This window comes from Bombus vancouverensis, chromosome 5 (assembly GCF_051014615.1).
Source record: "Bombus vancouverensis nearcticus chromosome 5, iyBomVanc1_principal, whole genome shotgun sequence".
NCBI classification, from domain to species: Eukaryota; Metazoa; Arthropoda; class Insecta; order Hymenoptera; family Apidae; genus Bombus; species Bombus vancouverensis.
In genome coordinates, this window is record NC_134915.1 from 5,824,804 (window position 1) to 5,836,332 (window position 11,529).

Below are 11,529 nucleotides of genomic sequence, written 5' to 3' on the forward strand. Positions count from 1 at the left end.
TTAGGCGTAATAATACGCGTTTTTCTCGACATTCGGCTCGAGCTTCTTTTATCCGTTTAATAAAACCTTCTACTCCTATATCGTCTTGTCCATTGAATGTAGGGATGAAGTCCAGGTAGGTTTTTGCATTGTACATGGAATTGTCATTATTTACTGGTTCTTCTTCACTGTCCGCACTGTCCGTTTCGCTAGGTTTCATTTCGGTGTCTTTAGGAAAAGGTAGTCGCCTTTTCTGAATAGTGCTGGCTCTAGCGTCTTCAGTTATAATGGAGTTAAATTTAGATGTGGAAACTGACTGAATTCCTACTCGTAGTTCAGCTAGACTCCTACCTAAGAGTTCAATCTCTCTAATGCGTTGTTGACTTTCTTCGTATATTAGTTTATGCAAGTTACTCAAGGCTGGTTCGTGTCTTTCGTTTTGTTTTTGCATAGCGTCTAACATGGCCAGAATATTTGGATCCACGCCTGTAACCATAGAGCTAGCAGAAGATGTGTCTTCTGATCTTTTGTTTATAGTGGTAACTGTACTGTCGTCGGAGTCTGTACGATTGAAACTGTTGCGACGACTACGATTGTGCTTAAAAGAATCCAGTTCTTTACCTGGGTATCTTTCCTTTCGTGAATGATGTTCTGACCAGTTTCAGTTTTGGGTGATGACCGTAGTCCGCTTTCCATAGAAGTCGTTTTCACGCAAAGTGAACTAATCTATGCAGAGGTCCGCTGATCCTTCAGTCTTCAGTGATGCGCGTACGCCGAAATCGTGATATCGTTTACACTGAACCGAATGGATCTTGGCAGGATCGTCAAAATGTCACGTAATAAATGACGAGGTAATATATAGATTAAAAAAAAGGCGAATGTACAATAGCCCGTTCGTATACTTTATTCACAAGGCGAAGTTACGCTTCAATAGCAAACTACAGACTGACTTACTGACTAAAGGATTGGTATCTTTGCCTCCTCACTATGATTCACATATCTCACGGGTGAGAGCCCGGCTACTGTCTATTCACACCGCTATCGCATGACCGGGTGTGTTATATGCATATTCTGAGGTCGGCGGAATCCTAGCTTCTGGGCGACATTACAAGAGCAAGAACAAAAAGTGATGATCCTCATCTTAAATCATTGGATGATTTCAAGAAAATTAGAAATTTGCATAAAAGGACAATAGCCAAGAGCAATGAGAAGGCATGGGGAAAATTTCACGAGATTTTAGAATGGGACCATTGGGGAAGACCTCATCGCACAGTTACAGCAAGAGCAACGAATAAAATTCCCCCAAGGCCATACCGATTTCAAAGCTAAAAAGTATTATTGAAACATTGTTTGTGACAAAGTTGATCCCGCTGTAAAAAGAAAAATAAGATTTTAGCAGGGTATAAGGATATAATGGAGAGCACCACGATCTGACAAAAAATATAGACGATGTGACCGAGAGCACTAGGAAACGCAACTCTAAAAAGCATTAGGTATAGGTAGTGTGCCTGGAGAAATTATCAAACTTATAGTAAACAAAAGGAGCAGTGATGTATACAGAGTGTTGAACCGCATAACAGAGGAGGGCAGAATACTGAAGAAGTGGAAAATAGCACGAGTAATTCAACTTCCTATACCAGGTAAAGATTTTACATCATTGGATGCATTTCGACTCATAAGCACATTACCACTAGTAAGTAAAATTTTTGAGAAGTGCTTCAAATTGCTGGTAGAAAGATGTATTGGGTCAAATCCGTTTCACAGTAGACAATATGGATTTCGAAGGAAGCATAGTACTGCGGACGCGGTATGCCAAATGACTAAAATGGCGGATACCTGTAAGAAAAAGAAACTAGTATTCGTGTTAGTCACGATTCATATAAAAAACGCATTCAATATACTAAGTTTGAAGAAAATGATGGAGGAAGGAAACAGAAGGAAATTACCCTTAAAAGTCAAGAGATTACTCTGGAATTATCTTGCAAGAAGAAAAATCGTGAGTAATGCATTTGGTAGGGTGGAAAATTTTATATATGCGGGGGTACCACAAGGCTCCGTGCTTCTTGTTATATAAGAAGCGCCCTTCTTATGGAACCTTGTATACAGCGAGCTTCTGCTTAATTTGCAAAAAATTAATAAACTAATATTGTAGTATGGGGGAAAACACTGGGGAAAATCCCGATGGTACTCTAGGTAAAAAACAATAAAAATGCTGAATCATTGGAGGTCCCAATGGATCATATTTTATGGCGCAAATAAAAAATACATTTGTAACTTATAATGCTCCGGTAGCAGTACATAATTAATTCATATACTTTCATTTTTCATTTTCTACAGACCGCATTGTAACATTTTATATTATACACTTTTATAATATTAGATGCAAGTAGGTAAAAAATGAAAAATATACTGACTTATTTTCTGACGATCTATTGGAACATTGATCGAAATGAAATGAGTTTAAAATTTAAGAGAATACAGTATAGATTACGCTACATATTGCTGCAGTAACGCTTTCAGCGTAAACAAATTTTATGTTCGCGCATCGATGCAGATGTCGTGGAAAAATTCAACAAGTGACTAAAAAAAATGTCGATCTCCAAACAGGAGATCAAGTTCTTTATTTCCACTCAGCACAAGTCCAGTTAGCCTGAGGATCGGCTATAAAACCTGGGTTTTTGGTAATTAAGATTTTCCAAACAGACAGACAGTCTTTGTCCCAAATTGACCAATTGACAGCGACGTCAATTTCTCTTACTGTCGGAACAAGAGCTATACCCGAAGTATCCGATGATCTCGTGTCCTTAGACACACCCCAACACAGTTTGCCTCTGTGGCATCATTGGGACGAAAATTCATTCTTTCTTGAGATCCCATCGACGAAGGGAGCAGCGCCTTACGATCAGTGAGTACTACACGTTTGAGTTAGAGCAAGTATATCTTTCATCCCGCTGACCGTGGATTCGTCATCGAACCTAAGACCAACGTCACTAACATCGCAAGTGCCCAACCACCGCTGTGGATTGTCGAATCGGTAGTGTCCATACTCGTAGTATCAGGCTGTATCTTCGTTATAACACAACGATGGCCTACTCCAAGGGACTCCAACTCAAACGCCCACAACCCTGTTCCTGACTCTTGTCCGACATATATATACTATCTTACACTATATTATACTCTATACTATGTGGCGACCCATGGCTGTAGAAAAAGTTCCAGGATTGAAGTGCATGTATTGGCCACATAACCCACGAAACGATGTCCGAGGACAGGACGTCACAGGCCTTCGAAGAATAAATTTATTATTTTATTGCCTGCGGGTTTTTCCATCCCCACCTTGGAAGAAAACTCTCTCTTCCGAGAACGTCGGCACCTTATAAAAAAGGAAACTGGAAAAGCTCGGGATAATCATAGTCCATCAGAGTCCCACACAGTCATTTATAATCGCTCTTGGTAGTTCACGGGAATCGCAGGTAGTCGCACGGTTAGTCAGTCTGAAAAATAGTCACAGTTAGTGCGTACCGAGTTTGTATCGATTCTGTATCAATTTTGTATCAATTTTGTATCGTCATCGGTTAAGCTCGACGTGCGTCACTGTACGATATAAAATGGCGCACACTCGACATCGAAATAAACATTGCTGAGGTTAATTACCGGAGTACTTTAATAACATCCAACATGTCTTTACCACTTCAAATATATATGTCGGGTTAACATTAGGATTTAAGGCGCGTAACGATTCTTCGTTTGAATTAGCCATTGTTTTACAAAACAGAGAATATATTTACACGAATAAACAAGGTTTTACAAATATTATGAATAATGAATTTTGTAAATGATATGATTGATTAACAAATGATAAATTAAATTATTAATTAGATTAAAGAATAATAAGTTTTATCGAACAATAAAAGAAACGAATAATATATCTTACGATTTACTAATTTAACGAATAATGAAAATTAACGATTGATAAATTTACAAATATTGAATTTAATTTACGCTATAAACAATGATCCGGGGTTCAAACGAATTCACGGTCAACGGGAAAACTTTAAACAATTTTATAACACAAAAATACGTTTGCTGAATCACACGGAAAAATTACTCGATGTATCACTTTCCAAGGCGACCACACTAATGCCTCTCTGATTAAAATCTTTTTCGTAATACGACTGCATTTGTTTGTTATATTCTCGCTGGAAACATCGAGAAGGTTCCAATCGTTGTTGCTAGGCAATATCTGTCAAAAGTTTGTTATATACTCCTTGGTAACATCGAGAAAGATCCAAACGCCGATACTAGGCAATTTCTGTCTTCATCAAGCAAAACGTTTATCCCGTGACCGTGGCTACGTTCAGCGACCAGTTGTCACCTCGAACCCACTTTCGCTTTTCACAAATGTCAAACAATTACAGATGACAATTACTTAATTACAGTTATGATAAAATCTAGGCCAAAGCACTAAAAGGCCTCCTCAAAATTGCATAGGGAAGGCTCCGGTTTTCATTTCATCTCCGACATATACATATGTAGGATGATCTACGTTTGTAACTTGCTGCTTAGCTCGTGTCACACGATCAGGAGTGTCACACGTTCAGAAGCAATAATAGGGTAAACCAAACATCCTGTATGCCACAGCGATCGAAACCAGATAGTAATACTGATATACACCCGACGATAACCCCTCCAGAGGAACTATAACCTCAGTATAAAAACACTCCCAAATTAGCGCTCGACACCTCTTTGTTGTAGCACTCTGAACCGTCACGATCTTGGATTCGTACAACAAATTTTACTACCATATCTATAGTTTAATTCTTTACCTTATATGTGAGGTGTATATAGTTGTGGGTGATAAAGAATTATCAATTGATGAATCGTTAGTCGGGACGCTGTGTCATTCTAGCATAACTCAATACTTGCCAAATAAAAGACATCATCACTGGGCATAAAATTTTGTATGCTGTGCGATACAGTATCAAAATATTGTTTGACGTTTTATTGCTACAAAGGTTTTTTTTTTATTTAATATTTCGCATTCACAATTTATCCAATTTGGACATTTGGTAGAATTTTTTAGTTGTTTGATTATCATGTGGGTGACTATCCTCAGCGGGGTACCATCATCGTGTTTGTTAGGTTATGTCCTTTGTGAGATCTGTAGGGTGTTTCTTTTTTAGTCTTCTTTTTATGTTTGTTGCGCCGACTGTTTCCGCTGCCAGCCGGTTCGGGTGCGTTGCTATTCTTTCTCTGTATCTTCTTGCACTTCTGTTAATCTCCTCCTTGACCGTTGGTATTCCCAGGTCTTTCCGAATATCCTCGTTTCTAACGTACCATGGCGCATTTACTATTGTTCGGAGTATTTTAGATTGCGTTGCCTCTATTTTGATTATATGGCTCATTGCTGCTGTTCCCCATAGTGCTATTCCGTACGTCCAGATTGGTTTTATGACCATTTTATATATTTTTAGTTTGCTTTCTATGCTTAGTTTGGATTTTCAACTTGTTAGCCAGTACATTTGTCTCCTTGCCATCTGTATTTTGTCTATTGTTGCTTTAATATGCTGTTTCCATGTGAGTCGTGTATCTAAGTGGAGTCCTAGGTGTTTGACTTGCCCTGTTTGTATTATGTGTGTGCCGTTTAGTACAATGTTTGGTGGTTTCTGTTTTCGCAGTGTGAATGTAATGTGTTTGCATTTATCGGGGTTTGCATTCATTTGTTTTGCTTGAAGCCACTTTTCTATTTTTGTGATATGTTCTTGTAGTAATGTAACTGCTGTTGCAGGGTTAGCGTGCCTGACTAGTACAGCTGTGTCATCCGCGAATGTCAGTATTTTGCTATTGTTAGTTGTTGGTATGTTGGCCGTGTATAATGTGTATAAAATTGGTCCTAGGAAACTTCCTTGCGGAACTCCTGCCTTGATTTCTTTAACTTCAGAGTATGTGTCTTTGATTCTTACTATGAAGGTTCTGCTGCTTAAGTATGATTTGATTAATTGGTATATCTGCCCCGGGAACTGTTTCCTGATTGATTGAAGTAGGCTAGTGTGGTTTATTTTATCGAATGCTTTTTCGATGTCCATGAAGAGTGCCGAGCAGTATTGTTTTGTTTCCAGCGCCTGTAAGATTTCATTGGCGAGTCTGTGTGTTTGTTCTATTGTGGAGTGTTTGTTTCTGAATCCGAATTGGTGATCCGGAATTAGTTGATTCTTCTCTATTATGGGTTTTATTCGGTCGTAAATTATTTTCTCTAGTATCTTAGAGAACATCGGAAGTAGTGAGATTGGTCGGTAGGATTTGGTTTCGTGTGGGTCCCTGCCTGGTTTGGGTATCATTATGATTTGTGCCAGTTTCCAAGTTTTTGGGAAGTATTATATTCTTAGTCTTGCGTTAACTATTATTGTGATTTGTCTTATCGCTTTTGGCGGAACGTTTTTCAAGATTTTGCCGTTAATTAGGTCGATTCCTGGTGCTTTATTATTTTTTGTTTTCTTAATTACGTTTCTGATTTCTTGTGCTGTTGCTTTGGGTATGGTGTAGTGATTGTCAGTTGGTGTACTAGTAGTTAGCGCATCCTCGTCCGTATGACTATTGTGGTTGCTGTTGTTGATGTTATGTGGGGTGAATGTGTCGCATAGGTGGTTGGAAAATTCTTCAGCTTACTCTTCGTTGCTTCTTGCCCATTTGTTATCTGCTCTTCTGATTGCTGGTACCATTTTTATTATCTTCTTTACTTTTTTTTTTTTTTTTGGTGCTTTCCATGGGGAGTAGTTGTAGTTCTCGTGAGCAGATAGTGACTCGATGAACTTTGTGAACTCGTTGTTGTTGTGCTCTTTTATTTTGTTTTTTATTTCTTTTGCGAGTTTGTTTAGCTGTTTTTTGTTTTCTTTCGTTCTGTGTTTTTGCCATTTTGCTTTTGCTTTTCTTTTTTCTCTAATTTTTTCGAGGATGTCTAGTGGTACTGTTTTTGTTTGTCTGTTGGTTGTTTCAGGTATAGTGGTTGCCCTTGCGGCTTCTTGGATAGTTTCTGTGAATGTTGTTATTGCTTGATCGATGTGTTCAGGTGTTTTCAGTGGGATGTTGCAGCTGATTTTGCTCTCTATTATTTCTTTGAATATTTGCCATTTGGTGGTTCCATTGCGTAGCTTCTCTGTGTTGCTCTAAAGTATTGGTTTGTTTCAGTATGTAATTATTAACGGCGTATGGTCGGAGGTAAGCTCGAGGCTGGGTGCTATATTTAGGTTATTTGCATTTAGTCCCTTTGTAACTGCAAAATCTAGTAGGTCCGGTATTTTGCTCAGGTCTCAGGCCAGTATGTCGGTCTTCCTGTGGATAATATGTTGAGGTTATTATTTCTAATGTATTTTTCCGAGGGTCTGCCTCGAGGTGTGGTGATTCTTGATCCCCATAGTGTGTGCTTTGAGTTATAGTCTCCAGCTGCAATATACTTGTCACCTGAGTGTCGAAAGTACTCTTCCCACGTTTGCGATGTAATTTTGTGTCGCGGCGGTACGTATACTGCCGACAACTGCAGTTGGTTGCTGCTAGTTTGCACAGTAACGGTGGTTGCTTGTATATATTGCTTACTAGCCTGGCTGTGTAAGTCATGTTTAATGTCGTTTTTTACTACTACTGCCGTCCCTCCGTGTGCTTTCCCTGAGGGATGCTTGGTGTCGTATATGGTGTAGTACGGTATTTTTATATAGCTTTTTATTGTGAGGTGTGTTTCTGAAACGAGTAGTATATCGATATTATTGCTATACAGGAATGTTTTAGGTTTTAGGGCCCGTTGTTGTTGGCCATATGAGTTCCAGGCTGCTATTTTCAGCGTGTCCGTTTTTATTTTTTGCTTAGTATGTTTGTAAGAAGTTATAACATCTTTTTTATTTATTTATTTAAATTTTACAATTTGTCTAGTAGAATATTTGGTAAAATGTTATAGCTTAGTGGTATAATAATATAACATGTGCATGGTTACTCCAGCGGGGTTCCATCTTCCAAGTTGTTTATTTTGTTTCTATTGTGAGGTCTGCGGGATGCTTCCTCTTCAGTCTTCTTTATATTATGGTTTTATTCGTTTCAGCAACCAGCTGGTTTGGGTGTGTTACAAGTCTTTCTTTATACTTTTTTGCATATCTAGCGATTCCCTCTTTGATTGTTGGAATTTTTAAATCTTTACGTAAGTCTTCATTTCTGACGTACCATGGGGCATTAACTATTGTCCTTAAAATTTTTGCTTGCTCTGTTTCTATTTTATTTATGTGACTCATTGCTGCCGTCCCGTATAGTGGGACTCCGTATATCCAGATTGGTTTGATTATTGTTTTGTATATATTTATGTAGTATCGGGGTGAATAGCCTAAGAAACGTGGAGTTGACCATGGACAATGTCGCGAGAGCCGAGGCGCTGTCGGGTCTATCAATGTGTCCTCAGTCTTTTCAAGTGCATAGTTTCGTTAGAAAAGACCTACGTGACCCTGGCCACGAGCGTCTGCGAAGCGTCAGCGTGTGCGGTGGGCCTAGCAAGAGACAAAAGAGATGCTACAACGGCCAGAATGTTAGTTCAGAAGCTCAGTATGAGTTGAGAGGTTACAGAGTGTGAATCGAGAAGTCAGAGAGTGCGGGTGGAGGAGCGGGATAGTATGATAATAAGACGTATGACGATATTGTAATCGGTCCTTTTGTTATTGAGTATCGCTTGTTAAACTAAACTTAACTCTAAATATAACATCATTACTTGTCCTTACTCTAAGATGCATACGTTACTGCATATTTTGGGGGGCTCGAGCCGGGATTTAGAGTGCCAAGTGACAAGTGAAGGGTTTAAGTGACTGTAATCGTAAAAGTGATATCTCGGAACAGTGGCTGACTACAATACAGAAGAAGCAGGATTGACCGACGAGCAGGTGGCCCAGATGCAAATACCTGAGCTAAAAGACGAACTGAGAAGACGACGGCTGAGACCAGCGGGCAGAAAACGCCAGCTCGTAGAACGATTGCTTGCTGCGTCACGCGTAGATTGGGAACACAGTGCACGAGAAGACGATCCAGAGGATGACAACGACGACGATTTAGAAGAAGACAACGACGGCGATGAGATTGGCGTGGTTCGGGACCGTTTGGACGTTAGCGGCCCAGGAAATCGCAATCTCAATAATCAAGACGACGGAGTTCGGGTAACTCCAGTGATAAGACTATCGTGGCAAGACGAGCCTAGATGCACGGTCTTAACGTTCAGAGACGTAGAGGACTCGCTAGAGAAATTCAGCGGGGACGATCTGCCGAGTGTAAGTCGGTGGATCGAGGACTTCGAAGAAATGGTGGAAGTGTGTGGTTGGTCAGACATCCACATGGTAGCTTTCGCTAAGAAACTGCTCACGGACTCCGCTCAATCCTTCGTACGGCGAGAACGATGCACGAAGTCCTGGGTAAAGCTAAGGAAGGCGTTAAAAGACGAGTTTGAAGATGCAGTAAGTGACCAACAGATACACCAGGAGTTAGCGAATAGAACGAAGAGACCAGATGAGAGTCTGCAACAGTACATGAATAGTATGCGTGAGATTGCGGGACAAGGAAGAGTCGATATACAGTCGCAAATCGGCTATATTATCCAAGGCATTCCCGACGAGGTCACAAATAAGGCTGTGTCGTATGGAGCTAAGAACATGTAACAGCTGAAAGAACGCTTGAAGCAGTATGAAGCGATGAGGAAGGATATGTAGGCGAAGACAAAATTCGGGGGACGCAAGGAGGATAAAGGAAAACGATCGGAAGTGCGAAACCAGCCGAGACCAACAGCGAATGATAAAAGAAGATGTTTCAGTTGTGGCAGTGTGGATCACTTAAGCGCTAAGTGTCCGGAGAAAGGAAAAGGTATGAAGTGTTTTAAATGCAACGAGTTTGAACATATGGCGGCGAAATGTACAGCGTGACAAGTAAAGACTTATGTAATCTCAAGACCGAAGAGGAAAAAGTACATGAAGGACGTGTCGATAGATGGCTGCAGGTTTGTCTCGTTAGTGGATACAGGTAGTGATCTCACGTTTATACGATCGGATGAGTATGCGAGGTTAGGAACACCACCTCTAGGAAACTGCAAACTTAGGTTTGATAGTTTTAGTTCCACTGGCATTAGTACCTGGGGCGAGTTTACAAAGATAATGACGGTCGACGGGTATGACTTTACTGTCACCCTGCATGTTGTCTCGAATAAGGTAAAGACAAGACACAGCCTGCTGTTAGGTACTGATTTCTTAGATCAGGTAGAGTTGCGAGTCAAACGGGGCGAGGTGATCTTTTTTCGACTTGACGATCAGACTAACGGTCACGAGGACGCGCCGGACGTACTGAGAGTAAACACAGTAGAGCAAACGGACGAGATAGACTTGTCGCATGTACGAGAACCTCATTACCGTGAAGCGATTCGCGATATCATTAGGGGGTATAGGCCGGAGAAGAAGCGAGACGTCGGGATAACCACAAAAATCGTTTTGAAAAGCGACAAACCCGTAGCACGAAAACCGCGAAGACTGGCGCCGTCTGAGAAAAAGGAAGTAGACCATTTGGTGGAAGTGTGGACAAACGAAGGCGTCATCAAACCATCAGACTCGGAGTATGTAAGTCCGATAGTTGTAGTCCGAAAAAAAGATGGCTCCATCAGGGTCTGTGTCGATTTTCGCGAGCTTAACGAACTTATTGAGTGTCCACATTTCCCGTTGCCTTTAATTGAAGACATTTTAGATGCGTTGCAGGGCGCCCAGTTTTTTACGACGGTAGATTTAAAGAATGGGTTTTTCCACGTGAGTCTAGACAAAGATAGCCAGAAGTATACCGCTTTTGTTACGCCAACGGGGCAATACGAATTTTTGAAGTTGCCGTTCGGTTTGAGAATTTCCCCCGTTGTCTTCCAAAAGTATATTTCGATGATTTACAAGGAACTGATGGATAAGGCTATTGTCATCGTGTACATGGACGATATTATTATCCTTGCAAAGAGTTTATAGGAGGCGTGGGAACGTTTGCAAATGGTCATAGAATTAACTAGGCAGTATGGGTTAGTCATAAATTGGAAAAATTGCCGCTTTATGCAGAGGGAAATCGAGTATTTGGGGCACATAGTCTCGGAAAACACCATAAAGCCGTCCGCCCATAAAACCAAGGCCGTTGCAAACTTTCCCAAGCCAATATCGGTTAGAAAAGTTCAGAGTTTCTTGGGACTTACGGGATATTTCCGAAAATTCATTAGAGGCTACGCGAAGATCGCTAAACCCTTAACTGACCTGTTGAAAAAGGAGATAGAGTTCCGGTTCGGGGATCGGGAATCAGAAGCATTCGAAACCTTGAAAGCAGCGCTTACCAGCGGGCCTGTGTTAAAACTATATAGAATAGGCGCAGAGACCGAGTTGCATACGGACGCGTCCGCAGAGGGTTACGGAGCAATATTAATGCAACTAGATCTAAACGACGGAAAATTCCATCCGGTTTACTTTGCCAGTGGAAAAACAACTCCTGCGTAAGCGAAGTACACCAGTTACGAACTAGAGGTGC

The 11,529-nt window shown here is 40.7% G+C and overlaps 1 pseudogene; it reads left to right on the forward strand.

Annotated features, from left to right (window-relative positions):
* Nucleotides 1–440: 440 nt before the first annotated feature.
* LOC143302702 (uncharacterized) lies at nt 441–10,985 on the forward strand (annotated as a pseudogene).
* The last annotated feature ends 544 nt before the right edge of the window (nt 10,986–11,529 follow it).